This window comes from Bombina bombina, chromosome 5 (genome assembly GCF_027579735.1).
Source record: "Bombina bombina isolate aBomBom1 chromosome 5, aBomBom1.pri, whole genome shotgun sequence".
Taxonomy (NCBI): domain Eukaryota; kingdom Metazoa; phylum Chordata; class Amphibia; order Anura; family Bombinatoridae; genus Bombina; species Bombina bombina.
The window spans coordinates 968,513,308-968,538,173 of NC_069503.1; the positions used below are offsets into that span (position 1 = coordinate 968,513,308).

General features: G+C 40.1%; 1 protein-coding gene across 1 annotated transcript in view; it reads left to right on the forward strand.

Moving 5' to 3' along the window:
* Window positions 1-842: 842 nt before the first annotated feature.
* Window positions 843-24,866, forward strand: part of CPNE3 (copine 3) — a 258,436-nt gene continuing 234,412 nt past the window's right edge. Inside the window, exon 1 of the mRNA XM_053715177.1 lies at window positions 843-926. The gene's annotated coding sequence lies outside the window, so the exon portion shown is untranslated. The remainder of the gene's footprint in view (window positions 927-24,866) is intronic.

A 24,866-nucleotide genomic window follows, 5' to 3' on the forward strand; every position in this document is an offset into this window, starting at 1 on the left:
GTGCATGTGTGTATAAATATGTCACATTAGAGAGTGCATGTGTGTATAAATATGTCACATTAGAGAGTGCATGTGTGTGTAAAGATGTCACATTAGAGAGTGCATGTGTGTATAAATATGTCACATTAGAGAGTGCATGTGTGTATAAATATGTCACATTAGAGAGTGCATGTGTGTATAAATACTCACATTAGAGAGTGCATGTGTGTATAAATATGTCACATTAGAGAGTGCATGTGTGTATAAATATGTCACATTAGAGAGTGCATGTGTGTATAAATACTCACATTAGAGAGTGCATGTGTGTATAAATATGTCACATTAGAGAGTGCATGTGTGTGTAAAGATGTCACATTAGAGAGTGCATGTGTGTATAAATATGTCACATTAGAGAGTGCATGTGTGTATAAATATGTCACATTAGAGAGTGCATGTGTGTATAAATACTCACATTAGAGAGTGCATGTGTGTATAAATATGTCACATTAGAGAGTGCATGTGTGTATAAATATGTCACATTAGAGAGTGCATGTGTGTATAAATACTCACATTAGAGAGTGCATGTGTGACTGTGTATAAAGATGACACATTTGGGAGAGTGTGTGCAAATGTCACACCAGGCAGAGAGACAAGTGTGTGTATGCAGAGTTTCTGTCAAAGATGATTTTGAAACCGATGATAATTTCAGTCGTTTTTGTAAATTGTGGATTCATTATTGTGCATTTCGCAGGATATTGCTAATTGTAGTTGAGCAGAAATAGATTCCTCTACAATCTTTACAGTAAAAAGGACTAGGAAGTCATGAAAGGAATGTGGGAGGGGCAGTTTGTAAAGAAGGTTGGGCAAGTCACTGAGCCACAGTTACAGTTCCGCGAACAGGCAGGAGGAGACCAGTCAGTCAGTTCTACACATCGTGTGCCCTAGAGGTAGGTTGTTTAAGTTGTGGGTGAGCGCTCTTGGGAAACTGTGGTGGGTTGGAGTGGCACAACCATGCTTGTAAAATGCATACTAGGTAATCACAGCTAATCACTGTGCATGTCAGGGGCCCAGGCTGATACCTTGCAGCATGGAAAACACCCAGAAGCTTGGAATTGTGGGCAGATTGTAACCCTTTAGTAACCAGTTTGGGCTGTTGTGTACTGTGTTGCTACCCTACGGCAGGCTGATAGTCAAATGGTTAAATGATTAGACCTTTAGTGTGTGCGAGCTGCAAGTCACATGGCTCATACACTAGTGCTTGTTATTTACATTAGACTGTCTTATCTAGTTTACTGTATTTTTACCCTGCCCATATACACACACTATCTACTTTCCAGTATTTGCTATTACCCACTTATATCTTGCTGTCTCCACATCTATTTGCCATGTGTCTTCTTCAGATTCCCTGCAAATATCCAGAATTCGTTACCAGCACACAGCAGCCTTATTTGCTCTCTTTCAATTTTTCTATGTTTACTGTTGACAACCAGAATGTTTCTGTCATTTCAGCCCACCATCACTTGCCTCATTTCCTTATGTAATTATACTGTTTGCTTCCACGGAAAACTAACGTGCTTTCCCTTTCATTAGCCAAGTCTCACTCTTGCTTTCTATTTTATAACATTTCCAATTACTGATGGCTAAATCAGTTATTTCCACATAGTTTATACCTATCTCCATAGTTCATAAGTAAGTTTGTAAATATATGCTTTAGAGTGTGTGGCATTGTACCATACAGACTAACAGGCTGTTGTATAAGGTTGCTTTTAGATCATTTATTTTAGTGAGTCTAATAAAATGATATTCTTATAATCTTCAGTTTTCTGCAAAATATGCCTAGAAGATGGTGATGGATTTCAAATGGAAAGGCATGTGCTTATGTTAATTTTTTATAGCAAGTGTGGTGTGGTGTTATCACCTTGATGTAAATGGAAAGAGAAGTGACACAGTGACTCACTTTGGCTATCTGTGTGCACTTTCACTGTAAATAAATATATTACCAATATTTTATTGTAGTTGGAAAAAATGTGTAATGTTCTTTGAGGGGATTACCTTACATCTGTTCTGACTCAACTGACACAAGTGTGTGACACCATAGTGTGATGAAATACAGGTCATCTTGGTGACACTACTATCTCTTAAAGGGACACTAAACCCAATTTTTTTCTTTCATGATTCAGATAGATCATGCCATTTTAACCAACTTTCTATTTTACTCCTATCTTTAAATTTTCTTTGTTCTTGTGCTATCTTTATTTAAAAAGCAGGGATATAAAGCTTAGGAGCTGGCCCATTTTAGGTTCAGGACCCTGGATAGCACTTATTGGTGACTACATTCAGCCAACCAATAAGCAGGCGTAACCTAGGTTCTGAACCAAAAATGGGCCGGTTCCTTAGCTTTGCATTCCTGCTTTTTAAATAAAGATAGTAAGAGAATTAAGAAAAAAATTGATAATAGGAGTAAATTAGAAAGTTGCTTAAAATTTTATGCTCTATCTGAATCATTAAAGAAAATGTTTGGATTTAGTATCCCTTTAAGTGAATACATATCATTGCTACTAACTTTGTATAGATTTTTGCAATAGTCTTAAAGGTATAATTTCCCTTTGTTAAATCCATATTATGATTCGACTCAGTAGCGTAAAACATCCATCTTCTACAAACTTTACTTGTAGTTTGAACAGGTGAAGCTGTTTCTGTTTCATTGTAATTCAAAAACAACATCACTTTAATTACGCTGTGTGGGAGAAAGTAAAAACAACAGGTTTTTCTAAACCAAATGTCTGAAAGCAAACAAACAAGCTTAGTAACAAGTAATGCAGACAGTAATCAGAAACACCATTTAGGTAATGTTGCTAATGGAACACTAATGTAAATTTGTATATATTCAGTGTATGTATCCGTACTTAAGCAGTGTATTGTAAATAATTAAAATCCTGCAAAGCTGGCTATCCCATTATCAGCTGTGGCCAATCAGGGCCAGATATACATTAGCTTGGGGTTTTATATAAAATGTTTAGGGGCAGGACCTTGTAATCCTTCTGTCTCAGTATGCATTGCCTGTCTAGTCTATTTATTTAACCCCCGCCCCCCATGTAAGCTCTACCAAATGTGCCACATTGCAAATACAGATACTAATAATCTAAGCACCTGCTGTGTTGCTTGTTGCACAATCATAGCCTGCAAGGGGCACTTCAGCCTCTCTTGGGTGGGCAGTGAAAATGTACTATTATGTATCATTAAGTTTATCTCCCCAAAAGTAATTTTTTTCCTGCATTCTTTTTATTTATTTGTTTTTGTTGGTATATAGATCCGGTTTCTAGTAAATGCCCCATGCACAATTTTTAAATGAACTATATTTTCTGGTATTAAAATTGGTAAATATTAGTGTGTTCAGCAATTCATGGAGATCTTGATTTAAAAAAAAATGTAATTTTTCTATATCTAAACTTCCCAGAGTGACTAGAATTGTACTTCTGTTTCCTAATTTTGATTATTTAGCATTTACACATTTACCTTTGTCTTGCTCCAAAACAGTGTATAGGGTTCCCAAGTGAGGAATAAATGTGTGAATCCCTGATTTACATGACCCTACTCTGGCTTTTAACATTGATATAATATTACCAGTTTCTGAGTTATTTAGTATTCTGAAAATATTTATTAAAGGGAAACAAAAGTAAAAAAATAAACGTTCATGATACAGGTAAATGTAGACGAGGCAGCAGCAGAAATCAACCACCAAAGGGAATAGGAGAGTGATCCCAGCCCATTTAAACATTTGTTTCTCCAGGAAATTTTAATGCAACAAACTCTTCTGAGTGCATTTTCATACAGTTAGAATTAAGTGCATTGGCACTGAGCTAAACATATAAAAACATAATAAGTCTCAACATTGCATCTAAACCTCTTCTGTTTTGACAAAATGCTTAGCAAACTTGAAAACCAGGACTTGCCAAATACAGGTCACCAGTATGCTATGGGGCCAAAACATAAGCTTTGGTACACTGTAAACGCCCTTATACCCTGGCATGGTGACTGAGGAAAGGTGTGGGGGATATAGCCAGTCCCATCTATTTTTAATCATGCACCATCACACCCTAGTTGTCCTGTCTTGCTGTACATTAATTAACAGTTAAAGGGACAGTCAACACCAGAATTTTTGTTGTTTAAAAAGATAGATAATCCCTTAATTACTCATTCCCCAGTTTTGCATAACCAACACAATTATAATAATACACTTTTTACCTCTGTTGTTATCTTGTATCTATGCCTCTGCAAACTGCCCCCTTATTTTAGTTCTTTTGATAGACTTGCATTTTAGCCAATCAGTGCTTACTCCTAGGTAATGTCACGTGCATGAGCTCAATGTTATCTATATGACACACATGAACTAACGGCCTCTAGTGGTGAAAAGCTGTCAAAATGCATTCACATAAGAGGTGGCCTTCAGGGTCTAAGAAATTAGCATATGAGCCTACCTAGGTTTAGCTTTCAACTAAGAATACCAAGAGAACAAAGCAAAATTGGTGATAAAAGTAAATTGTATAAAATTGCATGCCCTATTTAAATCATGAAAGTTTTTTTGGACTTGACTGTCCCTTGAGTACTATTTTATTCTCTTTGGTTTATTCTCTTTGGTTCCTAACTGGTGAGTCTACAATTGTAGCTGTGTATAAGTTACCTAGTTCATACACATAAGTTTGTTGGCTTCTAAATAGCTGGGCTTGATGCTACTAGTATAAATTAAAAGGGACATAGACATCAGAATTAAAGTTTAATGATTCAGAGATGAGACCTCCAGCTTTAGAAAAGTTTCCTATTTCGTTACATTTTCAAATGATTATTTTTTTCTCTCTCTTGGTTCTCTTTGTTGAAAACGTTACATAAGAGAATACCTAGGTAACTGAGGAGTGTGCACGTGGCTTGAAAGCACCGCTTCTATACAGGGCTTAACAATATATATTGTTACAAACATTGCTTCAAAAACTGCTGTCATTTAGTGCTCAAGTCATGGGCATGCTCTTGAGCCTACCTAGGTTTGTTCTCATAGAAAAGAGCTGTTTCTACAAGGATACTAAGATAAACAAGTGAATTTGATGATAGAACTAAAATGGAAAGTCATATTTTACTGCATATTTTTTCTGAATTGTAAAACTTTAATTTTGACTTTGACATCCTTTTTAAAGAGACCAATTTTTTTTTCATGATTCAGATAGAACATATAGTTTTAAGCAGCTTTTCAAATTACTTCTATCATCTAATTTTATTCATTTTCTTGTTATCTATTGTTGAAAAGCAAGAAGGTAAGTTTTATACTTCATGACTAAAAGTCCCCTTTATTTATTGCACTGGTAAATCCTAGTGTTTCACAAACGCTAGGATCCACTATCACTTTAAAGAGTAATCCTAGGTGAGCTCAGGAGCGTGCACATTTCCATAACCATCTGACATGACAGCAGTGTTTGCAACATTGTTTATTGCAGTGTTCTACAATGTTACAAATACTGCTGCCATAGACTGCTAAAGACATGTTAATGCTCCTAAACTCATATTAGCGTACTTAGGTTTATGTTTCAACAAAGGATACCAAGGGAACCAAGTAAATTTGATAATAAATTAGTTTAATGTGCTGTCTGATAATGTTAATTTATATAGATCCAAAAAGTTTTATAAGTCTTTAAAGTTTATAATTTATCAGACCCAAAAGTGGGCCATTTGATCTTCTTTGCTACACCTACTGGTGGTTTGTATATCAAATATTGATTAGGAAGTCCATGAGTGGCCTCCTATGAGGAACAGAAAGTCCTGTTAGAATCTTTAAAGGGACATTCAACACTGCCCACAACATTAATCTATGTTTCAAACTAAATAAAAAGATCAAGCTCCAAGGTGCCCCCTTTCTCTTACCTACCGCCTTCACTGTTGAATCGTCATTGTTATCTTCCAAATTGGTGTCCTAACATGTCTTCCTAACTCCCCCCACCGTGACGTCTTCGCCTTCTTTCTCAAACTAGCAGCCAATGAGAGCCCATTCCCCGGACTGAAATCCAAGCGCGTTCACGGCCGTTAGCGCATGCGCAATATACTAGGAACACTAAAAGCGGAACCAAAATAATCCAAGTTGTTTCCGTTCCGCTTATATTACGTAATGGAGTACTATAAGTAAGATAATCGGAACGGAAACAACTTGGGTTATTATGGTTCCGCTTTTAATGTTCCTATTGTATCGCACATGCGCTAACGCCCGTGAACGCGCTGGGATTGAAGTAGGAGAAATGAGATATAACTGCCGGCTAGTTTGAAGAAGACAAGCTATACGTCACAGTGGGGGGAGTTAAGCAGCCATATTAGGAGACAAATTTTGAAGTTATCGATGAGGATTGAACAGTGAAGGCAGTAAGTAAGAGAAAGGGGGAACATTGAAGCTTGCTCTTTATACTTAGTTTAGAAACATAGATTATTGTTGTGGGCAGTGTTGAATGTCCCTTTAATGGTTAAGTGAGTTTTTTTAGTGTCTTATAACTGCTATTTAAATGCAAAATATTAGGTTTCTTTCTCTAATGTCTTATAGCAGGTCTTAGAACACCTGTTACAAAATTATATACTGAGATATAATGTATTGTTATATAGAGGTATTTATTTGTGGAAATTCAATGTCCTGCTGTCAATTCCCAATAGACATACATAACTGTCTCATGTTCTCTCAAAGTTGAAGTATTGTTACGTCATATGTATCTTTGGAAATGTTACAACATATTGTTTATGACTTGGTTAAACCTCAATAAAAGTTAGGTGAAAAACAAAAAATTCAAAAGACATTTTTAAAAACTTAAAATATATATTTTTTATTATCTGCAGCTAAATTGCAATGCAATTTTCACCTGCTGTAATATATTATAAAACGGTTAAAATTGCTTTATTCTCCAGTTAATCAACACGTTGCAATTGATTTAATTGGGCTCGACAAACCCAGGAGCCTGGTAGCCACTGGCTTCTAGAATTTTACTCCTGGCTCCTAACTTTTTAGGTTATTCACCATAGATGTATATACAGATACCACTCTTGGGCTCCTAAAAGTATGTCTGGCTACTAAATATTCTCACTGGCTCCTAAATTTTAAACAGATTTGTCAACCTCTGAATTTAATGCTTTAGTGCGGGGCTATGCAAACTTTTTTTCCCCCCAAGACCCAGTGCCATGTTACCACATACCTTTGCAACCTATTTTTTATGCTTGGTCTGAAAATTATACAATAGGATAGCTGCAATTGTTGGCAAAGTGACTTTGCACACATATACACACACTCTCATACAACACACATAGACACACTCTCATACAACACACATAGACACACTCTCATACAACACACATAGACACCCTCTCATACAACACACATAGACACCCTCTCATACAACACACATAGACACCCTCTCATACAACACACATAGACACCCTCTCATACAACACACATAGACACCCTCTCATACAACACACATAGACACCCTCTCATACAACACACATAGACACCCTCTCATACAACACACATAGACACCCTCTCATACAACACACATAGACACCCTCTCATACAACACACATAGACACCCTCTCATACAACACACATAGACACCCTCTCATACAACACACATAGACACCCTCTTATACAACACACATACACACACTCTCATACAACACACATACACACACTCTCATACAACACACATACACACACTCTCGTACAACACACCACACACACTCTCATACAACACGCATACATACACACACTCTCATACAACACACATACACACACTCTCATACAACACACATACACACACTCTCATACAACACACACACACACACTCTCATACAACACACACACACACACACACACACACTCTCATACAACACACCACACAACACACATACATACACACACACTCTCATACAACACACATACACACACTCTCATACAACACACATACACATACACACACTCTCATACAACACACATACACACACACACTCTCATACAACACACATACACACACTCTCATACAACACACCACACAACACACATACATACACACACACTCTCATACAACACACATAAACACACTCTCATACAACACACATAAACACACTCTCATACAACACACATACACACACTCTCATACAACACACATACACACATACCAACACACTCTCATACAACACGCACACCACACACACTCTCATACAACACATACACACACTCATACAACACGCACACAAGTCGCGACCCAGTAAACATGGTGTTGCGCCCCAGTAATGGGTCCTGTCTCGTGGTTTGAAGAACAATGATTTAGTGTAGCTGCCTAATTTAAAACTGAAGTTCATTTCAAAATTATCTGCAGCAACATTCCCCCCCCCCCCCCCAAAAAAAAAAAAAAAGTTATTGTAGAAAGTGAAAATAAGTTTTGTCTCTGGACTTACGGACAGTATACAGTATTTTTTTTTTTTTTCTTTTAATGTGTTGCACAAATCCCAATACTTATGGCCCAATGATCTCCTTGCAAGTTCAGGCGTGGTTTTTCTCGCCGATCCTCGCAGGGCATGCCCTGTGGAATTATTGTAAAAATGGGGCAGTCCCTGTGAGTGGCGAGATGTCGCCTATTGAAAGTAATGGAGCTTGCTGAAAAGGAGCACTTCGCTCCGTAGAGTGAAGTTCGCAATAAGCAGGGGGCGCAGCTAGGGTTGCCACCTCGGCCATGTTTTCCTGGACACTTATGAGTTACACATACTGCAGGGTATGCAAGCAGGAACATGAATAGTGCTGTCCAGGGCCACTATTTGTGTGCTGTTTATGTGCACAATGCATGTTCCTCCCTGCAGCATCTGTAACTCATAAGTGTCCAGGAAAACATGGCCGAAGTGGCAACCCTAGGTGCAGCCAATATATATCACATTACACCCATTATGCGGCTTTCTGTGTATAGCATCTTACAATCGCCTATATTTTCGTATGCCTGTGTTTTTATTTATCTCTCCTCCTTCCCACTGGAAGTGTAATTGCTTCAGTTGGTTATATATATACACAGCTTTTTTTCCTATAGCCATTACTTGAATATAGAAACTTTCAGTAGAGGTAAGGGATACCACAGGCAAAATCAGCTATTTCAGCTAAAATTAAGAGTAAACTGTCCCTTTAATGGAAAATCTTTTCAATATACTTTCATTATTTATTTTGCCAACTTTTAATCTAAATCCCCAAGGCAGAACATGTCATCACAGAAAATGCAGCATGTCTGCAGAAAGATCGCGCCCTGACATTACAGAGGCAGAGCATAGAGCTGAAACGTTCTTCTTTGCGCTATCCAATTCCTTTACAACTACAAGTCAGTTCCTCCTCACCCCTGATCACAGTGGCTGCACTGCTTGCCTTTTAACATCTTACCCTGAGGTTTCTTTCAATTCTCATCAGAATAGACAGTTTTGTTCCTGGTAGGTGGAGGAGTGTTTACGCTGGTTCTAGGAGTCTGCGGGACACAAGCTTCCTCTGAGGTTTATGGCTCAGTTTGAATGCAGTGACTTCTTTTGGGTCTCTGACATAGGATCCTATGGTTCTGATTGTTGGGCGGTTGCTTGGTTCTGCTAACATTCTTGTTCCTTTTATTTTTGCTTCTCTCCAGGAAGCCTTCGGGAGTTGGTTTTCTTGCAGGCTGTGGTGCTCTCAGGTTGGGCCTCCTCTTATTTGTTCCCTTCCGTTAGCATTCAGTGTCCTCTGTAGCTTGGGTATTATTTCCCAAAAGTAATGAATGCAACTGTGGACTCTCCTCCATCCTATGGCTAACAAAGATTGCTGCAATGTATTTCTGCGCAATACACCGCAGCTATTTTTGGAAGCCATGGGGTTAACATCATCTGATTTTATTAAGTAGCTATTTAGAAGGGCCGCTGCTCACGTGGTACTGCTGAGCCTTTCCAGTGTGGATATCAGAGCGAGTGGCTACTTCCTGCAAGCCTGCCGGAGACTCCATTTATAGCAGTTTAATACAACAGCCCTCACTTCAAATAAACAGTGTCGGTGGAACGGTAAGGCTCTTAACAAATCGAGGCCCATTTATCAAGCTCCGTTATGGAGCTTGTGGGCCCGTGTTTCTGGCGAGTCTTCAGACTCGCCAGAAACAGCAGTTATAAAGCAGTGGTCTAAAGACCGCTGCTCAATAACCCTATCCGCCTGCTCTGATGAGGCGGACAGGAATCGCCACAATTCAACCCGATCGAGTATGATCGGGTTGATTGACACCCCCTTGCTGGCGGCCGACTGGCCACGAGTTTGCAGGGGGCGGCGTTGCACCAGCAGCTCTCCGCATTCAGCGAGGTCTTGCGGACCTGATCCGCACTGTCGGATCAGGTCCGCAAGACCTTTGATAAATGGGCCTCATAGGATTATGTTGAGATTTTACCATATGTAGAGGTTTTTTGTATGCTGCTATATTAGTCTGATTTAAGGCTACAAATGTTTAACATGACCAAAAGCAAAGAAAAACAATGTATTTGAGACTTTTAAAAACATAACATAATTTTATTATTTTAGTTTTCTTTGAAGATAATTTGCAGTGTAGTTTATTATAAAACTTAAAAAAATGGCTTTACTCTCCAGTTAATCAACACATTGCAATTTAGTTGGTGCTTTAGTGTAAATGCCTCATTTAAAATCAAATTTCATTTCAAAATGACCTCCAGAAAAATGTTCTTAAAAAAAATAAAAATAAAATAAAAAATAGCAGAAAGTGAAACTTAAAATACACCCTGCTGACCTCTCCAGGCTAACCCTGCTACTTATCTTTTCCTAATTGGCTTTCTCCGCTAACAACTGCAAAACAATGTACTTTTTCTAACGTTATGGCCTCGCCTGCACACTAAAGCCCAGAATGGCTTCTCCCAATAAGGCAAATGATGGGTGGAGTTGGACTGTTGGAAAAGAATTGCTGTTAAAGGACGATAAAGAGACACTGAACCCAAATTTTTTCTTTAGTGATTCAGATAGATCATGCAATTTTAACTTTTTAAGCAACTTTCTAATTTACTCGTATTATCAATTTTTCTTCGTTCTCTTGATATCTTTATTTGAAATAGAAAGTCCAGACCTTTGACAGCACTTGTTTATTGGTGGATGAATTTATCCACCAATCGGCAAGAACAACCCAGGTTGTTGACCAAAATGGGCCGGCATCTAAACTTACATTCTTGATTTTAAAATAAAGATACCAAGAGAATGAAGAACATTTGATAATAGGAGTAAATTAGAAAGTTGCTTAAAATCGCATGCTCTATCTGAATCACAAAAGAAAACATTTGGGTTCAGTGTCCCTTTAAACAAAAATATCTTTATAAGCATAGTTTTGATGTTGGCAACCTGCCTCCCTCTAGTCATGTGTGCCGCCATGTTGAAATCGGACTTTCACTTCATTCCAGTGCTAACCTGTTTGCGCATGTGCAGCAACTCTCCTTCAGATACCTGCAGTATAACCTAGGTTAAAAAATGGCGGCACTTGTGATTAGATGGAAGTGCATGAAATGTATTTAGTTTTTAATATCCCTTTCATTTGTTTCTAAAACGTTTTGACTTGGCTGATGTGCTGCTGTAGAATAGCATAACAGAAATGTCTTGCAATAACAAGGTGTTTACAGTCCCTTTAAAGGGACACTGAACCCACATTTTTTCTTTCATGATTCAGATAGAGCATGAAATAAAAAATGAGACAGCTCCTATGCATCACATTCCTGCTTTTTAAATAAAGATAGCAAGAGAACGAAGAGAAATTGATAATAGGAGTAAATTAGAAAGTTGCTTTAAATTGCATGCTTTATCTGAATCATGAAAGAAAAAAATTGGGTTTAGTGTCCCTTTAAGGCTTTTATTATGAAACTGCTCCTGATAATAGGTATTGGTTGCAGATGCTGTGATGTTTTGGCAGAGCTAGCAAGGGTGTGATATTTCTGTTTTGCATTGTTTGCTGTTTTGAGAGCCCCTTGCATTTTAGAAGAGCTGCCAACATAGACGAGAATTTTGTAACCTCACATAACCACTGCAAAAATTCAATCCTTAAAATTCCTGTAATACGGATCAGGTGCAGGGTTCTTTGGCAGTAATTTTGAATTAACTCTTCCTACCAAAGGGCATGTGATGGCAGTTCTGCAGCAGCAGGATGTGTGCACAGTATAATCCAATTCAGTCAATATGTGATGCAGAAGGATTACTGCCCAGGAGTAGTGTGTATGTATATTTGTATGTAGCATATGAAAGACAAGCAAACAAGTATGCTCATTTTTTTTTTAACTAAAAAGTTTCAGAAAAGACGTTTAAGCTGTAGTATACATTGTGTTCAGATGCATAGGGACAACCCATCTCCATCAGCTGTATTGTTAGACATAGGCAAGCATGCCCTTGTATAATAACACTTCATTAGGAGTAATTTTGCAAAAAAGGTTTCTGTTACAAGTAAGAGGAAGAGACGATTATACATTGTATATGAGGGGATCATACAACATGTGATTATATTGTAAAGTTCAAACTTCTGTAAATATGCTAAGGAAGAGGAGGGGCCTCTATATCCTTCTCACCTATCCTCTTGAGAATTAGGTATCAGTGCATCTTACAGAGATGATGCAGAACCCATATATATATATAAATTCCAAGCAGAGGCCAGCACACACTTGCATCCAAATTCGGCTGCCGGGGTGCACATCAAAACATATTCAAGTCTGCACAGCTGAATGCACACTCTCCGGTCTTGTAAATACAACATACCTTTAATGTGGTACAAGTGAACGTTTTCGGGTGTTACCCCGTCATCAGTCCTTTACACAAATGGCTAAAACTTACCCTCTTATATTCATAACATCCCCAAGTGACTGCCAGCTCTGCCGACATAGATTGGAAACTGGGGCATCCATCTTACGCAACTGCGCATGCGCGAAGGGCGCTATGGCAATCCATGAGGGCCAACTGAAGATAAAAAGCAAAATAATTACAATAGAGCATACACGGCAAAGAGTACTGAGCTAAAGGTACAGCAGCATGCAATCAGTTTCTCATATTTACATGTATTAACACGGATACCAGAGTCATGTAAAATGATTAGCCTTTAACCCTTCTCTACTTTAAATAGTATCATTCAATCAAAATATAAGACATGACATAGAGCTAAAATCATAATGTTGTCTACATCCGCTAGACTAAGGGTGGCCATATTAACACATAGAGACCTGGGCAATACATTAGAAATGACACCTTTATAGACTTGATCTATATATAAGAAATGACACCTTTATAGATAGCATTGGAGATCTAGATTAGTGTTAAGACCTTTTGGTACTAAGGTTTCTAGGATATATATCCACTTTCTCTTTGAAGGAATAATTTACCCCTGTCACCTCCACTCTTTAAGGGTGGTATATGGTCTATAATAATGTAGCGTAGGTCTGCAATATTGTTTTTATGCTGTACAAAATGTCTATCCAGCGGTTGCTCCGAACTGACAGAATTAATAGCAGCTCGGATAGCAGACCGGTGGTTAGCCATCCTGGTTCTTAGATCATCTTGGGTTTTCCCAATGTAAAAGTTGCCACAGGGACAGTGTAACATATTCACAATATACTTGGTGTGGAGTGTACTATTTTATATTCTTTCATTTTCTGCTGTTCAAATCACAAATTAAATGCATAATTTAACATAATTGTATTTAATGATAATTTGTGCATTAAAAATGTAACAGTTTTAAAGGCAAACTAAACCCAATTTCTCCTACATTGGTGTATCCGGTCCACGGCTTCATCCTTACTTGTGGGATATTCTCAATCCCTACAGGAAGTAGCAAAGAGAGCACACAGCAGAGCTGTCCATATAGCTCCCCTCAGGCTCCGCCCCCCCAGTCATTCTCTTTGCCGCTCTAAACAAGTAGCATCTCCACGGGAGGGTAAAGAGTTTGTGGAGTTAGATTTGTAGTTTTTATTTCTTCTATCAAAAGTTTGTTATTTTAAAATAGTGCCGGCTTGTACTATTTACTCTGAAGCAGAAAGTGATGAAGATTTCTGCTGAGATGAATATGATTTTAGCACCAGTTACTAAAATCCATTGCTGTTCCCACGCAGGACTGTTGAATACCAGGGAACTTCAGTTGGGGGGAACAGTTTGCAGGCTTTACTGCTTCAGGTATGATCAGTCATTTTTCTAACAAGACCCAGTAATGCTAGAAGACTGTCAGAAATCCCCTCAGGGATAGGTAAGCCATTTTTCTCAGACTCTGTATAAAATGATGGCTTAAATTAAGGGCTCAAAGCTGGTTGACACTATTGTGGGCTTAATCGATTGCTTTATTAGCATGATTCAGTATGAATAGGGTGTTTTTGAGACTTTTAAAACACTTGTGGGGTTTATTTTGGCGCCTGGCACTTATTTAGACACCTAACCTTGTCAAAAAGGCCCCACCACTCTGGAATCAAGAGGGAGGGGGCCTCCTTTTCGCGCCTCAGTTGCGCAGTTGTTTTTGCTAGACAGTTCATGCAGCTTCACGTGGGGAGTCCAGAGACTTCAGAAAGGACTTCAAAGAGGCTTATTTCTTACTCAAATAATCCCTAAGGAGGTAAAAGCCACAGTAGAGGCTGTGGCATTGTGCTGTAGTGTTTTTAACCGGTTAACTTCAGTTCTTAGCTCTGGTTTGGGCATTAAGGGGTTAATTGGTCTTTTCAAAGCATTAAGACAATGTGGTGAAAATTTCATTAAAATCGGATGTTTATTTGATGTTTTAGTAATAAAGTGTGCACTTTTATTATTTAAAGACACAGTAACGTTTTTTTTCAAAAATTATTTTTTATGCATTGTAGTGCTGTCTAAGTCTGTCAAACATGTCTGACCCTTCAGATAGCCTTTGTTCTGTATTTTTAAAGGCCAAGGCAGTGCCCCCATTAAATTTATATGTGAAGTGTGCTATAGCGTCCAAACAGCTTAAGGACCGTACAGTCACTCTTAGAGATGTAGCCCAAGATGATTCTTTAGCTGAAGGTAGTGAGGATAGTCCGCTATCCTTTCCTTCTGTGTCAACACCAGCTATGCCCGCGCAAGCGATGCCCAGTACATCTAGCGCACCAATTCCTATTACTTTGCAACAATTAGCAGCAGTAATGGATAATTCTCTCGCAGCATTTTTATCCAAACTGCCAGCCTTTCCAAGAAAGCGTGATAGCTCAGTTTTAAATACAGAAAATGAGCAAACGGATGCAGCGGATAATTTATCTGTAGTACCCTCACATCAATCTGACTTGGCGGTGAGGGAGGGCCTGTCTGAGGGAGAAATTTCTGATACAGGAAAGGTTTCTCAGCAGGCAGAGCCAGATACCATAGCATTTAAATTTAAGTTAGAACACCTTCGCGCCCTGCTTAAGGAGGTCTTAGCTACACTTGATGATTGTGACCCTTTGGTGGTCCCAGAAAAATTGTGTAAAATGGACAAATTCTTAGAGGTCCCAGTACACACTGATGCGTTTCCGATACCTAAGAGGGTGGCGGATATCGTGACTAGGGAGTGGGAGAGACCAGGTGTACTTTTTGTTCCCCCCCCCCTATATTTAAGAAAATGTTCCCCATTGTTGACCCAAGGAGGGACGCGTGGCAGACGGTCCCTAAGGTAGAGGGGGCAGTTTCAACACTAGCTAAGCGCATGACTATACCAATAGAAGACAGTTGCGCTTTCAAAGATCCTATGGATAAAAAATTAGAATGTTTACTTAAGAAAATGTTTGTTCAACAAGGTTTTCTTCTTCAACCAATTTCTTGCATTATTCCTGTAACCACTGCAGCGGCTTTTTGGTTTGAGGAACTAGAAAACTCGCTCCAGAAGGAGACTTCTTATGATGAAGTCATGGACAGAATTCACGCCCTGAAGTTGGCTAATTCTTTCATTACAGATGCCGCTTTTCAGGTAGCTAAATTAGCGGCGAAAAATTCTGGTTTTGCAATCGTGGCGCGCAGAGCGCTTTGGCTAAAATCTTGGTCGGCGGATGTGTCGTCCAAAACAAAATTGCTTAATATTCTTTTCAAGGGTAAGACCCTATTCGGGCCAGAGTTGAAAGAAATTATTTCAGATATCACTGGGGGAAAGGGCCATGCCCTTCCACAAGATAGACCTTTCAAAGCTAAAAATAAGTCTAATTTTCGTTCCTTTCGCAATTTCAGGAACGGACCTGCTTCTACCTCTACAGCCACTAGGCAAGAGGGTAACGCATCCCAGCCCAAACCAGCATGGAAACCATTGCAAGGCTGGAACCAGGGTAAACAGGCCAAGAAGCCTGCTGCTGCTACCAAGACAGCATGAAAGGATAGCACCTGATCCGGGACCGGATCTAGTAGGGGGCTGACTTTCTCTCTTTGCTCAGGCTTGGGCAAGAGATGTTCCGGACCCCTGGGCGTTAGAGATTGTCTCTCAGGGGTATCTTCTGGAATTCAAGGACCTTCCTCCAAGGGGAAGGTTCCACATGTCTCGCTTATCTTTAGACCAGATAAAGAGACAGGCATTCTTATGTTGCGTAGAAGACCTTCTAAAAATGGGAGTGATACACCCAGTTCCAACAGCAGAACAAGGACTGGGTTTTTACTCAAACCTGTTTGTAGTTCCCAAAAAGGAAGGAACTTTCAGGCCAATCCTGGATTTAAAAATCCTGAACAAATTCCTCAGAGTTCCATCATTCAAAATGGAAACCATTTGGACAATTTTACCAATGATTCAGGAGGGTCAATATATGACTACCGTGGACTTAAAGGATGCGTACCTGCATATTCCTATCCACAAAGATCACCATCAGTTCCTGAGGTTCGCCTTTCTGGACAAGCATTACCAATTCGTAGCCCTTCCTTTGGGATTGGCCACTGCTCCCAGAATTTTCACAAAGGTGCTAGGGTCCCTTCTAGCGGTGCTAAGACCAAGGGGCATTGCAGTAGCACCTTACCTAGACGACATCTTAATACAAGCGTCGTCCTTTCACAAAGCAAAGGCTCATACGGACATGGTTCTAGCCTTTCTAAGGTCTCACAGGTGGAAGGTGAACATAGAAAAGAGTTCTCTGTCCCCGTTCACAAGGGTTCCCTTCCTGGGAACAGTAATAGACTCGGTAGAAATGAAGAGCTTTCTGACGGAGGTCAGGAAGTTAAAACTTTTGAACACTTGTCAAGTTCTTCATGCCATTCCTCAACCCTCCGTAGCTCAGTGCATGGAGGTAATAGGACTAATTGTTGCGGCAATGGACGTGGTTCCTTTTGCTCAAATTCATTTAAGACCACTGCAATTGTGCATGCTCAAACAGTGGAATGGGGATTATGCAGATTTGTCTCCCCAGATACAAATGGACCAGAAAACCAGAGACTCACTCCTCTGGTGGTTGTCTCAGGGAATGAGTTTCCGAAGACCGGAGTGGATCATTGTCACGACCGACGCCAGCCTCTTAGGCTGGGTGCGGTCTGGGAGTCCCTGAAAGCTCAGGGTCTATGGTCTCGGGAAGAATCTCTTCTCCCGATAAACATTTTGGAATTGAGAGTGATATTCAATGCGCTCCAGGCCTGGCCTCAACTAGCGGAGGCCAAATTCATCAGATTTCAGTCGGACAACATGACGACTGTAGCGTACATCAATCATCAGGGAGGAACAAAGAGTTCCCTGGCGATGAGGGAGGTATCCAAGATAATCAAATGGGCAGAGGATCACTCCTGCCATCTATCAGCAATTCACATCCCAGGAGTGGACAACTGGGAAACGGATTATCTGAGTCGTCAGCCTTTCCATCCGGGGGAGTGGGAACTTCACCCGGAGGTTTTTGCCCAGTTAACTCAACTATGGGGTCTTCCAGATCTGGATCTGATGGCGTCACGTCAGAACTCAAAAGTTCCACGTTACGGGTCCAGGTCCAGGGATCCCAAGGCGACATTGGTAGATGCCTTAGTGGTGCCTTGGTCGTTCAATCTAGCTTATGTCTTTCCACCGTTTCCTCTTCTCCCCCGGCTAGTAGCCAGGATCAAGCAGGAGAAGGCTTCAGTAATTCTGATAGCTCCTGCGTGGCCACGCAGGACTTGGTATGCAGACCTGGTGAATATGTCATCGGTTCCACCATGGAAGCTACCTTTGAGGCAGGACCTTCTAATCCAAGGTCCATTCAAACATCCAAACCTAGTTTCTCTGCAACTGACTGCTTGGAGATTGAATGCTTGATTCTAGCTAAGCGTGGGTTTTCGGAATCAGTTATAGATACTCTGATCCAGGCTAGAAAGCCTGTCACCAGGAAAATTTACCATAAGATATGGCGGAAATATCTTTGCTGGTGCGAATCCAAGGGTTACTCATGGAGTAAGATTAGGATTCCAAGGTTGCTATCTTTTCTCCAAGAAGGATTGGAGAAAGGTTTGTCAGCTAGTTCCTTAAAAGGACAGATATCTGCTCTGTCTATTTTGTTACACAAGCGTCTGCCAGATGTTCAGGCGTTTGTACAGGCTTTAGTCAGAATCAAGCCTGTCTACAGACCTGTGGCTCCTCCATGTAGTCTAAATTTAGTTCTTTCAGTTCTTCAAGGGGTTCCGTTTGAACCTCTACATTCCATAGATATCAAGTTACTATCTTGGAAAGTTTTGTTTTTGGTAGCTATTTCTTCTGCTAGAAGAGTTTCTGAATTGTCTGCTTTGCAGCGTAATTCACCCTATCTGGTGTTCCATACAGATAAGGTCGTTTTACGTACCAAACCTGGTTTTCTTCCAAAAGTGGTTTCCAATAAGAATATTAACCAGGAAATAGTTGTTCCTTCTCTGTGTCCTAATCCAGTTTCTAACAAGGAACGTCTGTTACACAACCTTGATGTGGTTCGTGCTTTGAAGTTTTATCTAAAAGCAACTAAAGACTTCAGACAAACATCGTCCTTGTTTGTCGTCTATTCTGGCAAGAGGAGAGGTCAAAAAGCGACTGCGACCTCTCTGTCTTTCTGGCTGAAAAGCATCATCCGATTGACTTATGAGACTGCTGGAAGACAGCCTCCTGAACGAATTACAGCTCACTCTACTAGAGCTGTGGCTTCCACATGGGCTTTCAAGAATTAGGCTTCTGTTGAACATATCTGTAAGGCAGTGACTTGGTCTTCACTGCATACATTTACCAAATTTTACAAATTCGATACTTTTGCTTCTTCGGAGGCTATTTTTGGGAGAAAGGTTTTGCAAGCAGTGGTGCCTTCCGTTTAGGTTACCTGACTTGTTCCCTCCCTTCATTCGTGTCCTAAAGCTTTGGTATTGGTTCCCACAAGTAAGGATGAAGCCGTGGACCGGATACACCAATGTAGGAGAAAACAGAATTTATGTTTACCTGATAAATTTCTTTCTCCTACGGTGTATGCCGTCCACGGCCCACCCTGGCATTTTGGTCAGGTTTAAATTTATTTTTGTAAACTACAGTCACCACTGCACCCTATGGTTCTCCTTTTTCTCCTAACCGTCGGTCGAATGACTGGGGGGCGGAGCCTGAGGGGAGCTATATGGACAGCTCTGCTGTGTGCTCTCTTTGCCACTTCCTGTAGGGATTGAGAATATCCCACAAGTAAGGATGAAGCAAGGAACCGGATACACCGTAGGAGAAAGAAATTTATCAGGTAAACATAAATTCTGTTTTTTTATTTAATGATTCAGATAGAGCAGGCAATTTTAAGTGACTTTCTAATTTACTCCTATGATGAATTTCTCTTCATTCTCTTGCTATCGTTATTTAAAAAGCAGGAATGTAAAGCTTAAAAGCCGGCCCATTTTTGGTTCAGACCTGGGTTATGCTTGCTTATTGGTGGCTAAATGTCAGCCACCAATAAGCAAGCGCTATCCAGGGTGCTGAACCTAAAATGGGCTGGCTCCTAAGCTTTAAATTCCTGCTTTTTAAATAAAGATAGCAAGAGAATGAAGAAAAATTCATAATAGGAGTAAAGAGAAAGTTGCTTAAAGGGACACCGAACCCAATTTTTTTCTTTCGTGATTCAGATAGAGCATGCAATTTTAAGCAACTTTCTAATTTTACTCCTTTTATCAAATTTTCTTCATTCTCTTGGTATGTTTATTTGAAAAGCAAGAATTTAAGTTTAGATGCCGGCCCATTTTTGGTGAACAACCTGGGTTGTCCTTGCTGATTTTACAGCACCAATAAACAAATGCTGTCCATGGTTCTGAACCACAAATTTGATGGCTCCTTAGCTTAGATGCCTTCTTTTTCAAATAAAGATATCAAGAGAACGAAGAAAAAATTATAATAGAAGTAAATTATAAAGTTGCTTAAAATTGCATGCTCTATCTGAATCTTGAAAGAAAAAAATTTGGATTCAGTATCCCTTTAAAGTGAAGGTCCATGTTGATGAATTAGTGCCGCTTTTTAATAAACCTATTAAAAACAAGGGCACTTTAATTTATCAAAATTGACATTTCACTGTTTTCTTCAAAAACGTACCTTTTAATCCTGGCAGCCGCTTCAGCACTTCCTCCGCCTGTCGCAAGTCCAAAATGATGAATCCGGCTTCCTCCAATCACAGTGTTGCATCAGGCCAAGATTCCCCGGGGGGGGGGGGAAGCTGTGATTGGAGGAAGCCTGATTCGTAATTTCTGACGTCTGCAGAGGCTTCCGACGGCCGGGGGAATGGCAGGAGCGGCTGCCAGGATTAAAAGGTAAGTTTTTGAAGAAAACAGTGAAATGTCAATTTTGATTAATTAAAGTGCCCTTGTTTTTAGTTGAAATAAATCTTTATTAAAGGCAACAATCATCTAAAGACAGTACATCAAGGTATTAACCAAATTTGACATCCATAAGGCACAAAAGTACAATTTTTAGAAGCTTACATTCCTTTAGGTGCCCACCGCCCTGAGACAGCCAGGTAAAAGTGAGATAGTCCTTGTGACTGACCATACATAGTATATCACTGTATATATACTTTGCCCTTTTTATACATACTCATAAAACCATAATAGTGAATTCACCATAACATAAACAAAGAAAAAGAACAAAAATCATAACTGTGGTACTAGTAATGAGCATCTTTTGCTCTGATCAATTTTTGTCTAGACTCTGATAGGTCCTGTACAGGAGTAAAATCTAACAGTTGGGTCTAGTCTACCCGAGAAGGTGTGGTCCCCAGCTCCCTCCTGATTCTTACTTGAGGTTTCCCGTGTCAGCCGTATGTATAGTCCTACTCCTTCTCATTCATAATCCAGTAAAACCATATTTTAGTGAACTGCTCCCTGGCATCTTGTATTGAGGCCGAGATTTCTGACATAGTGTATATATATATATATATCTTACCCAATATATCTTGCCAATCAGGGGCCCCTACTTTCCAGTGTCTGGCTATACAGCCTCTGGTCGCCGTACATAGAATCTTAATAAATGTATTTATGGCCTTGTTATATTGTGTACATTTATAATTCAGGAGTGCATGTGCAGGAGTCAGGATGATATGTTCCTGCAGTAACCTATCTATAAGTTTCTGGAGTTTTTCCCAGATTGTTCTAATTTGAGGGCATGTCCACCACATGTGGAGGTACGTACCCCTTTCCCTACATCCTCTATAACATTGGTTTGAACCGTTCTGTGAGAAGTGGCATGTTTTCTCTGGTGTGAGATACCATCTAAAAGCCGTCTTTATACAATTTTCTCTTAGGTCGGCATTAATCAGTCCCCTACTAGTTTCAAACATCACCTGATCCCAGTGTTCCCTTGACAGATTCAGTCCAGTGTCAAGCCCCCATTTTGCCAACAATGCCGAACTACTCGGCTCCGCAGCTTCCTGCAGGGCCATGTATAGTTTTGATATCAACTGTTTCTGTCTGTCCGAAGTGGTACAAATCCGCTCCAGGGGGGTCATTGTCTGAGCCGTCCAGGGATAGCAATATCCGTGTATAGCGGAGGAGAGCTGAAGGTATAGAAACCAATGTAATTTCAGTGGTTGGATTTTGTCCTGTAGTTGAGAATACGTCTGTATATGACTGCCCTCTAGAAAGTCTGCTACCCTGTAGAGACCTTTATTGAACCACTTCCCCACCCGTGTACGAACATCGGGTGAGAGCAGAGTTAACACCGGTTTAATTCTGGAATTTGCAGATAGTAGTTTCAGAGTGCCTGTGAGGGATCTCCAAATCTTGATGGTGTCAGTCATGGCCAGTGGTCTAAAGCTTCGGTTATCTAATGAGTGCCTGATTTCCCATAAAGCATCAGCGGGGCATTCATATCCCCCAAGATCTGCCTCCAACTTTGTCCAAAGGATCTTGTGATTGTTTTGGCTCAGTAAAGAAGTTTGGGCAAGTCTGGCTGCATGGAAATAATCTAGTAGGTTCGGTATGCCCACCCCCCCAGTTGTCTATGTCTAGATAAAGTATGGGAGGCAATTCTTGCTTTTCTATAATTTCTTAGGAAGCCGTTAAGGGACGATTGTAATTTGAGCAAATCTGACTTAGGTACCATTATGGGGAGGGCTCTAAAGAGATGCAGAATCCTGGGAAGGATGTTCATTTTAATGGCTGAGAGTCTCCCATACCAGGAGAAGTTGTAAGCTCTCCATTTCTTAAGATCTCTGTCTATGGTCTTGTATAGTGGAGCATAATTTAAGTCATGTAAGGTATGATAAGAATCTGAAATTTTGATGCCCAGGTAAGTAATCGATTTTTTTGGCCTACGTAAGTAAATTCAAAAATCCTCTCTTGGATTGACTCTAACTCTAATTGTTGTGAGGCTACCTGTTGAGATAGCGTAGAGACCTCTTCAAGTGTAGAGTTTTCATTGTCTTCTAATGTCGCTACCCGGTTGCCCAGGTCCTGAACCTCCTGTTTGATATCAGCTAGACTGCTGGTGACTGTTGCACAGTGTCCTTTTTTTCCAAGAGCTTTTCAAAATTAGTAGATATGTCTTGCTTGGATACCAGATGTTTAATATCTGCTTTGGTAACAGGTGTCAAATCTTCCATATTGGAGGTGCTGTTAGTATCTGAATCTGCCTCTTCCTCCGGGTCTCTGATTTGAGTTTCTGTTTGCTTATCTCCTTTAGCTGGTGTAAAAAAAAAAGATTTGCAGTGGCTATTTTACCTCCTGTGGCGGACTTAGGTGGTTTTCTTTGAGACATTTTAGAGGTTTATAGAGATATTGTTTTGGCAAGGGTGAGGCTATCCCTCAGATATTAGTAAGAGATGTCCTCTACCAATATTAGTGTTATTCTGAAGCGAACTAAGAGACAGCCTATCCCTCTTTTAGTCTGGGTTAAGTCCCCAGTCTGCTTTCTTTCTTCCAGCTCTGTGACTTTTAATGTTAGCTAGGGGGTCGTTGATAATATATTCAGAGGGGTAATAATTTCTTCAGATGTCCTATACCCATCTAAATTGTGGCTATCAACCTCTTATTTCAGAATGGCCAATAGCCTCATATAATTATAGCCTTGCTAGGCCTGTAGCTCTTGTATTTAGGTTTACTGCATTCACTCTCAATAGTGAAAATAGGCTTGCCTAGGCCGGGTGTTTGCTGTCTGATGATCAGGCCCTGTTTGTTTCCTGAACCCCTGCTCTGGGTCTTAAACAGTATATGGCTGCTACATGTCCCCTTGGACCTTCACTTTGACCTCCCTCATCAGTACAGTCCTAGAATGATTGGCCGGGTCCTGCATCCCTTCTCACCTCTGCATAGGGCTACTTGCGGTAACCGGGAGCTCAGGGCCGCCTCAGCTGTTTGACCTCTCAAGTTTTAGGCTGCCCGCTGTCCCTTCTCCTGCACCCTGCCCTTCAATATGGACTCACCCGGTCCGGAATATGTTTCACAGCGTGTACGCTGTCACAGGGGGCTGATTGTAAGGTCCGGTGCTCAGATCTGATAGTCCGGTCCTCCTCGTGGCTGCTAAGGATGGCGGCTGATTTTCCTGCCCGGCCCTGCACCGGGAGCGCATATCACTTACAGCTGCCGCCTAAGAGTGTTCTAAGCAGCGGGATCCAGTGTGGGGAACACAGTACTCAATCCCCTCTCTAATCCACCGCTCTGTAGGGCAGTATTGTCCCTTTTAAGTCATTTGGACACACTATGTGCACGGAGCTGTTAGCCTGCACGTCTTACATTGTTCTCCCTCAGGCTCCGCCCCGTGCCCTTGTTTTTAATAGGTTTATTAAAGTAAAGTCAAAATTACCCTTTCATGATTATGATACAGCATGTCATTTTAAACAACTTTCCAACTTCTATTATCAAATTAGTTTTGTTCTCTTGGTATACTTTGTTGAACAGTAAACAGAGGTGCGCCCATAGAACTTCAGAAGAGAGCACGTGTCTTTAGCAGTCTATGGCAGCAATATTTGTAACATTTTTAAAAGTATTGTTACAAACACTACTTCCATAGACTGCTAAACACACATGCTCTCTCTTGGAGTCCTACTACCTCACCTAGGTTTACTCTTCAACAAATAATACCAAGAGAACAAAGCAAATTTGATTACAGAAGTAAATTGGAAAGTTGTTTAAAATTGCATGCTCCATCTAGACCATTAACGTTTAATTTTGACTTTACTGTCCATTTAATATAACAGTGTTGGTTATGCTAAACTGGGGAATGAGTAATAAAGGGATTTTCTATCTTTTAAGGACCACAGCACTTTTCCATTTTCTGACTGTTTGTGTTTAGCTGTAATTTTCCTCTTACTCATTTACTGTACCACACATATTATATACGTTTTTTCTCGCCATTAAATGGACTTTCTAAAGATACCATTATTTTCATCATATCTTATAATTTACTATAAATTCTTTTTTTAAATATGAGGAAAAAATGGAAAAAAACACACACTTTCTAACTTTGACCCCCAAAATATGGAACACTGATATCTTT